The sequence below is a fragment of the Lissotriton vulgaris genome, chromosome 4_1 (assembly GCF_964263255.1).
Source record: "Lissotriton vulgaris chromosome 4_1, aLisVul1.2, whole genome shotgun sequence".
NCBI classification, from domain to species: domain Eukaryota; kingdom Metazoa; phylum Chordata; class Amphibia; order Caudata; family Salamandridae; genus Lissotriton; species Lissotriton vulgaris.
In genome coordinates, this window is record NC_141691.1 from 835,585,764 (window position 1) to 835,599,428 (window position 13,665).

At 46.4% G+C, this 13,665-nt stretch overlaps 1 protein-coding gene across 4 annotated transcripts in view; it reads left to right on the forward strand.

The window, feature by feature from the left end:
- Positions 1-13,665, forward strand: part of ATXN1 (ataxin 1) — a 1,146,771-nt gene that overhangs the window by 356,821 nt on the left and 776,285 nt on the right. The window lies entirely within an intron of this gene.

The window sequence follows — 13,665 nt, forward strand, 5'->3', positions numbered from 1 at the left end:
ATCATGTGCTTGTAGCGTACGACTACTCACCAGTGAGGGTCTCAAGGCGCTGGGGAGGTGCAGGCTACATTCCATCAAGGAGGATGTCTGTCGAAGAGCCATGTTTTGAGGTTTTTCGTGAAGATGGGGAGTGATGTAGTCTGTCTGAGGTGGAGCAGTAGGGTGTTCCAGGCTCTGACTGCGAGGAAGGAGAAGAAGCGGCCTCCTGATCTCGACTTCCTGGTGCGGGGAACCATGGTGTAGGAGAGCTGGGCTGATCGTAGGGTCCTTTAGGGTGCGTGGAATTTGAGTCGGCTGTTCAGGTATTCAGGTCCGGTATTGTGGAGGACTTTGTGTGCATGGGTGAGATTCTTGAAGGTGATTCTAGCCTCAATGGGGAGCCAGTGGAGTGTCGCAGGTGCTGGGTAATGTGGCAGTGTCTTGGCAGGTTGAGGACCAGTCTTGCTGCGGCGTTCTGGGTGTTTTGTAGCTTGCGGGGGAGGTTTTTGTTAATTCCGGTGTAGAGTGTGTTGCCGTAGACCAGTCTGCTGGTGACGAGGGCGTGAGTGACGGTCTTTCTATGCTCGAGGGGAATCCATTTGAAAGTCTTGCGTAGGAGGTGGAGGGTGTGGAAGCAGGAGGATGCGACGGAGTTGATCTGGCTGTCCATTTTGAGTTCTGAGTCCAGGATGATTCCGAGGTTGCGTGCATGGTCCGTGGGGGTGGGCGGATTTCCAGGGGCGGGGGGCTACCAGGTGTCGGTCCAGGCTTCTGGGTGTGGGCCCATGATGAGTACTTCGGTTTTGTCAGCGTTGAGTTGTAGGCACCTCCTTTTCATCCATTTGGCGACTGCTTCCATGCCTTCTTGAAAGTTGTGGCTGGCTGCGTTGGGCTTGCTGGATAGGGAGAGGATGAGTTGGGTGTTGTCTGCGTATGAGACAATATTGTGTCTGTGTGTTCTGACGATGGGGGCGAGAGGAGCCATGTAGACGTTGAACAGCATAGGGCTGAGGGAGGATCCCTGATGAACTCTGTAGATGGTTGATGTAGGATCCGAGAGGAAAGGAGGGAGTCTGACCCGCTGCATTCTGCCGGAGAGGAAGGAGTGGATCCAGTCATGGGGCTTGCCCCTGATCCCTGCGTCGTGAAACCTGCATGTTAGGTTGCGGTGAGAGACTATGTCGAAAGTTGGTGAGAGGTCGAGGAGGATGAGGGCTACTGTCTCTCCTTTGTCCAGGAGGGAGCGGATGTCATCTGTAGCGGCGAGGAGGGCGGTTTCTGTGCTGTGTTTTTTTCTGAAGCCCAATTGGGAGGGGTCAAGGATGTTGTGCTCTTTGATGAAGGAGACGAGTTGGCTGTTGATGGCTTTCTCAGTGACCTTCGCTGGGAACGGAGCAGAGAGATATGTCTGTAGTTTTTGAGGTTGGTGGGGTCCGCTGAGGGCTTCTTCATGAGGGGGTTGATCTCGGCGTGCTTCCAGTCATCTGGGAAGGAGGTGTTCGCAAGGGAGCGGTTGATGGTGTGGCAAAGCATAGGTGCGATGGTGTTGGCAGCTCTGTTGAAGATGTGGTGGGGCAGTGGTCCATGGGGGCCCCGGAGTGGAATGACTTCGTAATCTTCAGCGTGTCTTCGGTTGTGAGGGCTGTCCAGCTATCAATCGTTGGCTTCAGGGTGTTGGGGGTGGTGAGGGTTCAGTGTGTTGGCTGTCTTCGTCGAAGTTGTCATAAATGTTCCTGATTTTGTGGTGGAAGAAGTTGCTAAGTTTGTCGCATAGGTCTTGAGAGGGAGGGATGTCTGTAAACTCGCTGGTGGGCGAACTCCTTGATGATGCTGAAGAGCTCTTTGCTGTTGTGTGCATGTGTGGAGATTCTGTCTTTGATCACTGTTTTTCTCATATTTCTGATGAGTTGGTGGTGGGCGTGGGTGGCGGCTTTGAAGTTGTTGTGGGCTTCTGTGGATTTGGAGTTCCTTCAAGTATTTTAGAGGAGGCGGCATGTGCGTCTGGACTCTCGAAGTTCGATGGTAAACCCTCTGGCTTTCTTGGCATGTGTGTTGTTGTTCTTCTTGATGGGGGCTATGGTGTTGGCGCTGTTGGAGATCCATCTGTGCGTAGTTCGGGCTGCAGTGTTGGGGTCGTCATCTTCCACGATGGTTGGGGTGGAGTTGCCAAATGAGGCGATGAGCTGGTCATCGGTGATTTTGGTCCAGTTGCTTCATGGGAGCATTTTCTGGGGTCTGTGGATGGTGGATGGTGGGTGTTCTGAAGGAGAAGTGGACGCATCGATGGTCTGTCCATGGGAGTTTAGTGGTCTGGCTGAAAGTGACAGAGTTTCCTGTTGTGAAGAGGGGTTCGAGGGTGTGTCCTGCTGAGTGCGTTAGTTCGGTCAGGATCTGGCGGAGTTCAATGTTGTGGAGGTTGTTTAGGAGGGACGGGGTGTTGGGGTCTAGTTGGTTGATTGTCGGGGTGGAAGTTAAGGTCTCCCAACAAGGTGTTGTTTGTGGATGCGATGGCTTGCAACAAGATGATATCCGTGATGGAGTTGGTGAATAGTCCGCAGGTTCGGTAGATGACGGTTCCTCGGAGGGTGATGGTGGGGCTGGCCTGTATCTTGAAGTGTAGGTGTTCCATCAAGTCTGTGGGCTTGTCGCGGAGTGTGCTCAGCCGGAGGGTGGACTTGTGGACGATGACGATTCCTCCTCCAGGGCGGCTGGGGAGGTCCTTATGGGAGATCTTGTACCCTTGGGGAATGGCAATGGCGATATCCAGTCCCGCAGTGGTGTTGGTCCAGGTTTTGGTGAAGAATGTGACATCCGGGGTGGTGCTGTCAAGGAGGTCCCAGATTTCGGTGTCATGTTTGTGGAGGTATCGTACATTTTTGCACCTATTTTTTAAATGAACAAGGAGTAACTAAAGGGACTGTGTGGGATGACCCAGACAAATTCTCAGACACTAGGAGGGGCTGGTAATCAGAGGCAGACTTTAAATATGAGATGGGTAAAGACGAAGGCCATCGAAAAGGTAGGCAGAGAGCAGATTGTCAAAGGGAGAGTGAAACCAAGAAACATGGATAGTACCAGAAGAGATACATTCAGCATGGGCCACCACGCATCACCATAAATGGTGGAAGGGGCTTCTCACTGGCAACCTCACTCAGACCAAAGCCTTGCTTATCTATGAGGCGACTTCCTTCCTTCATAGTCAAGGGTCTCATCATTACATATTGCAGCAGATCCCCTTCATTTTAAGTTATTCCACTTGGACAGAGACTGGACTAGAAAGAAATACATACAGATAAGGAAAGATATTGGGTTGCAATGCACTTGGACAGGTGGACGCATACAGAGGATGAAGACAGACTAGATAAGCTGAAAGAGAGTTCTATGTTAACATTCTCATATATATTTGATAAGGCTGAGGACAGAAACACTTCGAGAAAGGCAGTTTCTCCTCTCCCTGCCTGGCACAAGTTCTGAAAGCCCATCAGTTTGTGGGAACTGAAACCACTTCATCCTACAGAGCTCGTAATCTATACTCTAAGAGGTAGTTCAATCCATTTTACAAAAATAATCTTACAGATACAATGTTTAGGTCCTTTAGAATCTAGGAAATGCACTCATGTGAGTTGCATGGTTATAGCTAGAAAAAAGCACTGTGCAGGTATGTTGGCTTTAATAAACAATTTTTCTACTTGACCAGCATATCATTTTTTTTTATTTAATTTTTTGATCTGGCTGAAAATATGCATCTGAAGATGTGTAAACTGTGAAATCTATTGCCACAGGCTATGGTAACCTTGCTTCATTCCGTTAGCCATTAAGCAGTTTGGAGCTATCCCTCGGTTTTCTGCAATACGCATTGAAATGTGAAAGACCAATACAAAATACAGGTATATTTAGTGCAATACAGACCTGTTATCTCACACGGTGCCGCTATGTGTCACACTATTTTGTCTCTGTTCACTAGATCACCCGGTGAGGAGCCAAAATAACACAGTGGCGGGAAAGACGAGCTGGAAACCATTGCACACAGTGGCTTTCTATCTTGTCCTTGGAGGGAGTAAGCAACTGATGTCCATTATGGGGTATGAAAACACCCCAGGACAACTGGTGACAGCCTTCAACCCATTGTTTGTTCATAGCGGGGAGGGGTGAAGGGGATGATGGGCTTGGTGGAAGGCAGAGTGCCCCACCCTCTCTTAACACAGTGACATTTGGTAGATCTGGCAATGGGTGAGAGGCTTGTAAGGCCAGACCGTCTAGTCGCAGTGACAAAAGGAAGACACTGGTAAGCCAACTTTTTCATCTATCATGGCTGAAAATAATCGGAAAGGATGGTCTTTAAAGCTGCTACAACATCAGAGGGAGACTTCCAAGGCCAGGTCCTTTGGGTAGTGTATGGACAGTTGTATATTAGACTCAGTACGTTTGATGTCTGCTGTTTTAAAGCAGAACATTCGTTCTGACACACTGGCCACAACAGCACACTTAATTTGAGCCAGTGGTTTCCAGTGCTCGGCACCAGCACTTAATTAACAACACCGGCAATTATGACAGTCTGCCACATGGTGGCACTGTCTGTCTAGTTAACATAAGAGAACTACAACACTTGTTTATTAATACAATATACATTAGAAATGACTAATGCCTAATTACAAAAGCGTTGGATTTCTTTAATATTCTGAATTGTCACACTTCTAGGAATGTGATAGTTTGTAGCTGTGCTGGTACTGTTATTGGCAACAATGTGAGGGGCATTGGGTGGTTCAAACTGCAGCAAACTCCTGTCAGAGGCCCTGGCCCTTATTTTTCTCTTTTTACAAAATAATCACTGACCATAATGTGATTCTTCCCTGAGCTTTTGTATGGGAAGACCCATATGAACCCTTCTTTATGCCCCTGCCCCAACTATGCCTGCTTCACTTTTCTCTGACCCTTTGTTTACTCCACCCTGCTCCTTTTCTCAGTTCATATGTCTGTCTTCTTTTTCCCACCCCATTTTGTGTTGTGGTAAGTTTAGCTGTGACTTGTATGGCTTCAGTGTTAGTGTGGGTATGGGGCTTCTTGTGAGTCACCCGTGATTGTAGAATCGTTGGAATGTGGAGCGTGCCGGCGAATGTGTGGAATTTGAACATCGGAGTATGGATGGCTGTTACAGTGGGGGGCGCTGGAATGAGTGGAGCATGGTGCCTTCTTGGTTTGACTGCCTCTTGTTGCTCTGTGTGTGCTGTAGAACATTATTTGAGTAATAAAAGGTTGTTTAAACCTCTTACTGGCCAGACAGTAATTCCTCATTCTGCCGTTGCCGATAATATCCCTCTTGTACCTTCTCTTTGACCTCCACATTCCCTTTTACAAACAGCTGGTCTCACTCTGTTCTCCTGCACACTTCCCCTTTACATTCCTAAATTTAATCAGGGCAACTGGAATTATGCTATTCTGTGGTGCAGCATTTACCTCATAATCATGGATTATCTACCTTTGCCATATAATCCTGCATTTGCTGCATAATTTGCAGATTTCACTAAAATAATATTTTCTAGCTCAACTGATCAAAAGTTACTAAACAAAAAGTGCTGAACCTAGTTCTTTCAGCAGCAAATCCTTTATAAATATCACCTGGTCACCTTTCAGGTACCGATTGCTGTATTCTAGTGGTAAACTTGTGTTTAATCATTTAACTTTGCCCAGTTAATAGTTGCTAAAATGACAAAATAAGAAATAATACTGTTTGCGATTGGTTTACGTTATGCCACATAATTTTCTTGCTGCATAATTTTGTCAACCCTGCCACCTAATTTAGGGCCTGATTACGATGACGGTGAGACCGCCATCGTGGTGTCACCACCATCGTTTGCATGTTTTCCACCCGCCATATTATAATGGCGGGCAGAAGGATCGCAGTCGGAAAACCCAACAGCCATGCATCCGACTGGCTCCTTGAACACGCCGGTGTGGTGGAGGGCCTCACATTTCCTAAAACGTAGGGATAATGATATCCATTTCCGCCCACCTGTTCATGGTGGTTCACCCGCCATGAAAAAGGCTGTCGGAAAGGAACATTGGGGGCCCATAGCGGGCACCCCTAATCCCTGGCCCTTGATTTCAGCAGGTACCTCATGGTGCCTGCCACCTAGTGCAGGAATATGTACTGGGAGCATTTTTTGCATTGCGGTGGGTGCTGCAGCTGGCAGCTTCCGCCGCCATGCAAAGAATACAGGGTGCAACCACCTTGCAGGCGATCTCATCGTAATCCCCCTGACGGGACCGTCGACGGTCCCGTTTATAATAGGGTGGCGGGCGGATGTAAGTCTGTCTGCCATCCTAATCGGGCTGTTAGTCTTTCATTCCTGCATAATTCCAGTGGCCCTGGGTATACTGTATAATGCATGGAAAAACTGGTTGACTGAAATGCAAAAATTTCGGATTATTAGTTGTAGCCATGAAACCTGCCAGCGTGTGTGATCGATGGCATGATCCTGTGTATATTTATTTGGACTGCATTCTACACTTTACCAAAACTGAGTCATGAAGCTCATGTTGACAAAGACAGAAAACTTATTATTTGTTTGATGCTCACTTTAACTTGGGGATTCTAACGCTGAAAGCCCATCCATGTTTCATTGAATGCCAAATGTGCTTAAAAGAAAAGCACGTTTTTATTGCCATCACAATCAATATTGCCTACAATCTAGGAATGAAGGATAGCACATTTATGCATGTATGTATCTGGTATTTCTATAATGCAAACCTCCCCATATGTCAGAGTGTTCTTTATGGATGTATGACGTTACAACGCATGCTTTTACCACGCATGCCTTTACAATGCGGTTTTTACAACGCTTGCCTTTACAACGCATAGTGCTTTGGGGCGCTGGATAGTGAATAGTTTAATTTGCTATTCCAACTCCAGTCCCCGTGGATAGTAGGGAAGGTGTTGGATAGTAAATTAAACCTATTCCCTATCCTAGAGTGCCCCCCAGCGCAATGCGTTGTAATGGTTTGCGTTGTAAAAGTTGCGTCGTAAAGGCACTGCGTGGTAAAAGTTGCGTTGTAAAGGTTGTTTACCGTTCTTTATAGAGTGTGTTTTTGACCTCTTTCCCACATTGGAGCAGTGTTGGGGCAGCCCTGACGGATGAGCAGATCTGGTTCGAGATCCTGGGTGCACATATGGAAAAGGCCTGCTTCCTTGTTTTTGTTTTCTTTTTCACACTTCTTAGTCTGCAGTCTGATCATGCCCTGAATGCGGGTTTGCTGAGAGCCACCAGAGATGGTGAGATTGTCTGCAAGATAAACGGGGGTTGCTGCCCGCGATGGCTTTGTAAAGGAAGCAGCTGGTTTTGAAGATGGTGCGGGCTTGCAAGCGGAGCCAATGCAGCTCCTTTAGGACGGGTGTGACATGAGCATATTTCTGCAAGCTATGGTTGAAATGTTGTGCCATTTAGGATGCCATGAAGGGGTGCCAAGGTGAAGCCTTGGAGACCACACGGCAGGGTATTACTGCCATCCAGATGCAAGAGCACAAGGATTTGAACAGTGTGCTGTAGTGTCCTGCACTAAAAAATGGATATGTACAGCTCTGGTAGAGAGCCTCTATAATTTAGTCGCAAAATCTACTGCTCTGACATAGCAACAGTTGATCACTAAACTTGTTACCCACTGTTGTGATGTCACAGAGGCCTTCGAGGGCAGCCTGACAGGCCTCACTGGGAGCTGTCAACGCAGCTATGCATGTCTACTTTGACTGAAAGCAGAAAGCACAGCTGCACAAGGGGGGAGGAAGGCTGGGAACTTGGTGGGGGTTGGGAAAGGGTGACAGGAACGTTTTTATTCCCTTTTTGACAGATACATAACAGAGCCCATGATAACAGAGGCCGTGGTATGTATGGCTCTCCCATGACACTGCATAGCAGTTGAAAGAAGGGGCAAATTATTTTGTGGCCGTACATACCATAAAATTATATATGCGTAAAAAGTGAATTACGGCGATGTTTTTGACCTTGGGATTCTAAGTGGCATCATAGACAACTCAAGTTTTGCTTTCTTTGTCTATTTGAAGTCACTCAAAATGCCTTTGTGAAAACATCCCCGTAATTCACTGTCACCCATCTATATTTCTGTATGTTGAGCACAACTGTATGGGTAGCAGAGGTCAGAGATTCGGCCATTATCAGGATGGGAAATGGCGGCAGGTCTGTATGCATCGTATCTCATATAGAGGAGGGAAGAGAGAAATTGGGGGTTGAAATTACAGATGTCCCATGATGGCATAAAACAGATGATCCAATTTTCAATGATTTTATCTTCTTGTATGTCACATCGTTAAATATATTATTGTGTGCTGGTGAGGAGCTGCAAAAGGATACTTTCTCCTCAGAGATCCAGAGTTTGCCTATTGGAAGAACAATGTCGACAGTTTCTAGTCTGAACTGTATGGGCCCTGATAAGATGGATTTATTTTGAACCTGTGTGTTCTCCTGCCACTTGAAGAGTAAACTTTTATGCTATGTGTGGCTGCTGCAAAAGTGTAGTGCCATCTTGCTTCTTTCATCGATTGCTCTTTGTTCCAATGAGTCACACAAAGTGCAATTGAGAAATGGATTTACTAAAATGTTGACTTAAGGAAAGATGTTAGGTACCAGCAATAGACTGTTGTGAGAAAGGTAACTTGGCTCCCGCCATATCTAACTGACTCTTAGCTAAGAAGCTAAGTATCAGTGGTAGCTGCTACCTGGAAGCAGCAAAGGCGGGGGGGAGTGGGGGGGGGAACAGGAGCAGGGGGATCAGGTTAAAAAAAGATATAATCTCTTACCTCCCGGCCGGCTCGCCGGCTGCCGCTGCCTTTTCTGCGCCCTCTTCTTGACTTCTTGGAGGAAACAGGAAGCATCAGGGCTCCCACGCTCCCTGCAGCCAATCACAGCGCTGCAATGCAGCATTGTGATTGCTCTGAGCAACGTGACGCATCGCTCAGCCAGGGGCTGGAGGGGTGGGCATGTTCTCCAAGCAGGCTGTAATGCAGCCTGCACGGAGAACATGCTATGTGCGCATGACTGTTTGGCCGGCCCGAGCGGGCCGGCAAATCACTCATGCTCACATAGGGAGGTCAAACCACTCCTCCTCCTGCTCTGAGAGCAGCCTGCCCCACAAAGATGCTGCAACGGGAAAAAAAATGATAATAACCTCAAGTTATTTTATTTCTCCTTTTTTTACACTGCATAAAACAGTGGGGTGATGTTCCTCCGTCTTAGCCGAGGAGCCACCACTGCCAAGAATAACTTAATCAAAGCTTTGTGACTGACTTTTGTATACTCAGAAGATCCGATTTCAGAAACAATGTCCAGAACTAAACACTCATGACCAGGAGGGCATTTGGGTGCACTCAGCAAAATTACATAGAAGCAAGAGTTCTCACTGTGGAGGCTGCCGGGTTGATTTTCCGTGGGAGAGGAGGCGTGTGTCAATTCACTGTGCCAGGGATCCAATGAATGGCCTGAGCCAATTTACTGTCGTGTTTCACCACATGAGTCAGCGAGTGAGTGTCGGAGAGCAGCTACTATAACAGATGAAAATTGTGTTAATGACAGGATGTGGAAGTTATTTATTTGTGGCCTTCAGTGTGTTCTATCCATTCCCTCCCGACACAGGTTTCCGGTCGACCTCCTGTGGACTGCGGCCTTCACACCTCATTAAAGGCGTGAGCTTCTTCAAGGGTAGTAATGATCTCTTGTACCTCCTGAAGAGCCACAATGTACTGTCTCATGGAACTTGGACATGGCCCAGGAGCAGTCACCCTTCGGGTGCAGTGAAAAGTGTAGGATTGTTACTCTCAAGGAAGGAAGTTGCAAGTGCATACCATGGGCCAGCCGCATGCAACTGTGGCGCAATCGTTTCATGCTAGCGTATCTTCTGTATTCCAGGGTAGGTTCCATGACTCTGTTTATGTTGGTAAGGTGCATTATATAACCACCTTCTTTGTGGATATGAAATAGAAAGCCACGCCTCACATGATTTCTAGTGAGGTAGGTATGGAACCTCACTGGCATTATAGGGGGAAAAAACAAAAACATTAAGTAACAACAACAGATATTAATGCATCATTTGCACTGTGCATTTGCATATTGGCATAAACACTTTTTCTCGTGTGTGTATCCTCAAGGTCAGAAAGATATGTCATGTATGACCTCTGAGGTGTTCCTATATTTTGTAAGGAACGTTATGGAAGATTGTCCCTATGTATGCATAGCCCCTTTTGTGATACATTTTAAACTTTTTTTCTTTTATTGACCTTTTATAGGGCACGTGGCACAAAACGGTCCATGGAGCCCCGGAACCTGTTTTGACAGGTTGACCCAGCTTACTTTGGGGGAGGCATTTTGTCATTTTTTTTCCTTTGTAATGCTCAGTATAGTTAACTGACTCAGAGGTGCTCTTGGTGTTGATGCCAAAAGGGTCAAAAGTAAAAACTATAGTAAACATACCCATAAGTAATAGGAACAGACTACTCTGACTCGGGTTAATGAGAAAATCCCAGACCGTAAAGAGCGTCCATATACTGACAGCACTCCAGTATTATACAAATTGTAGAAAATGCACTCTATAAATGCACTTAACATAACATAAAGCTGCCCAGCCACCTCTCGAACCTGTGCAGTCTACGTACAGATCTGTGCGGCGGGCAATCCGTGCCTTAACTTGTCCTGCAGTCGAAGAACCGAAAGGTGAATTCACCTTTCTCCACACAGTTCTTGCATCTTTATTGCAGCTGTGCATATGTAAAAATGTGCCTTAGTGTGTAACATACAATCTCATTGGAATACTCCGGTCCTTCTGCTAGTTTCTATGTAGGCCTGGGTTCACGTAAGAAATCTCCTACCTGAGTAAAAGATGAAACATTTGGTCTAAATTTAACAAACTCGCCACCCAAAAGTGAACAAGGCTACCCAACACAAACTAGAGAGGGTGTAGGTTGGAAAAGGGAAATCTGAGCAGCTTCACCGGTCCCGCTGGTTTCTGGTTAATGCACTATAAGAGCTAGAGGTCCGGTGGCTTCTGATACCACGCTGATCAACTTAAATCTATCCATTCATTAAATCCTATGTGATCATAGGCAAAGATGATTGGCGTTGACTCAGAAGTCATTACTCTGTCGGTTACAAATGGGGGTGGAGAGCAACGAGTGGTAGACACCGAAGAAGGCAGCGCAAAGCTCACAAAACAGAAAGTGCTTTAAGGAATGGAGAGCATCTAGTTGGGGCATGTGACCTGGAGTGGAGGACTGAGGACAGATTAGTGCAGAAGCACGCTGTTTGGGCTAAGGGGAACAGAACAGAAGAGCAAGAGGATAGAGTCTGGGCTCAGAGTATTGTGTTGTGTGTGGAGTGCATTGGGTAAGAGTGCACAGAATGAGGCGTGACGCAGAATGATGGCCCACCCTACACAATTTGAGAGAGGACCCTCACTGTACCATTCTTCACAGATACTTATTGACCTCTCGGCAGAGCAAACTGGATGCAAAAGGCTGTAGGGTTCAGGAGACCATATGAAGCACCACATTTCACGAGGGTGCTAGAGAGAAGATTTCAAAACGAAGAGGAGATATGACGAGCAAACGATTCACTCATCAAAATTGACAAGCAGGTAATGGCTGAAGAGATATGCCACATAAAGCTGGCACCCTGGAGAACTCGAATTTAGCCCATCCCTAAAGATACTGACCAGCTTAAAGTCGTTTATCGATATAAAGGATGCAGTTCTAGCAGGTATATCCCTGCTTTTCTCTCTTTCCCTTTTGTCTCTCCACCTCCCTAGACTCATAAGACTTACTGCTACAGACAATGTAGGAAGTGGCTTGAAAGTCTATGGAAAACTATAAAACTAGTATGGGTCATGTGGAATAAACTATAAACGCACATTAGTTACAATCTTTTAGCTATCGCTCACAATTTCTCATCTGATCACACCGCTAGGCGCTCCATCCCAAGACAAGGTAAGAGAACCTCTCTGATCACTCACATACAACATCAAAATGCTTTGTGCATAGGTTCACAACAAATGTAGCACTCTTCCATGCAAGCTACTATTTCACAGTACAGCATGCACTTTTGGTACCCTTCAGTAGCATATGTAGCGCTATGTAAATGAAACAGTACAACACAACACAATTGCATGAGTCAGTGGTGTAGCAAACATTCCATTTGCCTCAGTGGTGCAGCAAATGTTTTGCTGTTCTGGGGCCAAAGAAAATGGCCCCCCAGAACACTGATTTAGTAACAGAATATATCAATAATCAGGGTGAAGTGGGCCCTACAGGCACCTGCTGAACCAATGATTGATGCACCCCGTGTGGGAGTGAGGGAGTACTAAGTAGAGGCAGGGAGCACAGAATGGTGGCTGCATATCACAGGCTTTTAGAGAGCATAGGAGTGGCAGGGAGATGCATAGAAAAGAGAGGGGGAGAGAGTGAGAGAGAACGAGCGAAGAAGACAAAGTGAATGCAAAACATTGTATTAATATTAGGAGTGGATGACTACTCACCTCAAGGGACAATCACAACCCTTGTCAGGGTGAACACTTGTAAGGATGAACCATCAAAGCACAAAATTTACTTCAGCTCAACCCTCTTGTAGCTACTGCAATGAGCAGGCAGAATTATCTAAGGCAATGTGTAAAGTATCTATGCAGTATTTATGCAGTACCAAAATAGTTGTCAAGTCGAAATGCAAAACATTGACAATTCCAAACCAAATTAAACAGATAGAGTAAAATGTAATAAACAAAATGACACCAAAACAACAAAAATTCAATAAGAGGAACTGGAAAAATACACTTTTAAGTAGAAATAGTCTTAAAAAGTGCCAATGATAGACAATGGTCGTGGTGGACCTAGGTGCAGTTTGACACTGACCGAGAAAGAGTGCTGGTCTGATACACCAACCAAGTTCGTCCTGGTCAAATATTTTTCCTTCTGACTTAGTCCTTTAAACCTCAATTCACCACAGGAATACACTTCTAATCCCCCAGGATCTCGGGGGAGGCACTTAGAGACTCATAGGGTGTCAGGCAGAGACCAACAACAGTATCCAGTCTAAGTCCAGTTGCCACTGGTCAGCTGGGTGCATTCAGGAAAAGGCCTCATACCTTATTATGTCCTTGCCTCTCCACTCCACTCCTACGAGCAGGTTGCTTGCTCTCTCCAAAACAGAAAGAAACGTGGAGCACAGACCCAGGTTGGTGCAAAAAATCGTTGTTTATTCAGCAACTGCTGTTCCGTCGGCCATTACGCGTTTCGGTACTGGGCGTACCTTGATCACATGACCTTATTATGTCTGTGTAGCTGGAATAGGTCAGCCTTATGACCCTTGGCGTCCTCTTCTTTGTTTCTGGGTATGAGAGGGAGCAGGTCTAGTCCTCCAGGGCTCCTCGAAGTTCACAGACAGCAAGTAAAGTCCTCTTCTGTTCTTCTGCAGGTCAGGAAGTGTTATGACCTGGATGCTTGGAGGTGCCACATTATGACTGACACTAGCTAGGGGGTGAGAGCAACTCCCCGGCATACCAAAACCAATTGGAAACAAGTTCCTGGGGTCGAATCTATACACTTTAGGCATTTTCAAAATTGTGAAAGTCTTCAGCCACACTAAACCTGAGCTCTGAGGGCTAGGGGTAGGTGTGGGGAGTGTACTATGGTAATCC